Genomic DNA, 1,053 nt, shown 5'->3' with positions numbered 1-1,053 from the left:
CATCACTGTCATTTTGCCACTGTTATGAATCGTCATGTAAATATCTGATGTGCAGGATGTATTTTCTTTGTTACAAATTGAACATCATTAAAGCATAGTGATTAATCACAAAACAATGTGTCATTATATATTGTGAACTGTTTATTTCTAATGACAAATCAATGAAATGTTGTCTGGAAGCATGGTGTAGCATGGGGAACAGTCTTCACGCCAGCTACTCGCATGTGGGCATGTCTGCATGTGAGCGGACCCACCTGGAGATGGATAGAGGAGCGGGGTCTCGGTTCCTAAGACCACCAGAAATATGTGTTTTCCTATGGTCTTAGGCGACCCCTGTGAAAGGGTGATTCGACACCCAAAGGGATCACGACCCACAGGTTGAGAACCGCTGGTGTGGCTGGACTCCTGCTGTATGCAGCTGTGACAATGTATCCGGCCCGTCCCTCATTCCTCCGGATAGCAAATCCTCTTTCACTGCATGGAGAGAACACACTTTGTTGGGTCAGTCATCCACGGATGAACGTGGGTTGTCTTCATGTTGGCCTATACTGGACAGTGCTTTGATGAACATTTGTGTGCAGATTTCTCTGCGAATATATGCTTGATTCTTTGGTGTAATATATCGAGGACTGGATTTGTCAGATCACTCGATCACTCTGTAGTTAGCCTTTTGAGGAGCTTCCAAACTGTGTTACCAACCAATACTGAGCAATTTATTTTTCAAAATATTGTAAAAATTATATCTTAAAAATAAATATTATAAAACATGTATTAAAAAATAAATAGGAAAATTCCAAATATCAATATTAAAATGTTATAAACTATTCTTGAATATAAGAATGCGAAAATATTAAAACAATATAAAATATGTTTTTTAAATACTATAACTATAGTAGTACGCATAAAGTAGTTCCTCACGTGGTTTTGGCTTGCATTTCCCTGGTGATTAAAGATGTTTAGAATTTTTTATGTGCTTATTGGTCATTGTATATATTCTTTGGAGAGCTGTCTATTCAGATCCCTTGCCTGCTTTTAAATTGGGTTGTTGTGCGA

The sequence above is a fragment of the Echinops telfairi genome, unplaced genomic scaffold, assembly GCF_000313985.2.
Source record: "Echinops telfairi isolate 266 unplaced genomic scaffold, ASM31398v2 ScPeMD7_7457;HRSCAF=8495, whole genome shotgun sequence".
Classification (NCBI taxonomy): Eukaryota; Metazoa; Chordata; class Mammalia; order Afrosoricida; family Tenrecidae; genus Echinops; species Echinops telfairi.
The sequence above is the reverse complement of the archived record's forward strand: the minus strand, read 5'-3'. Positions refer to the sequence as shown.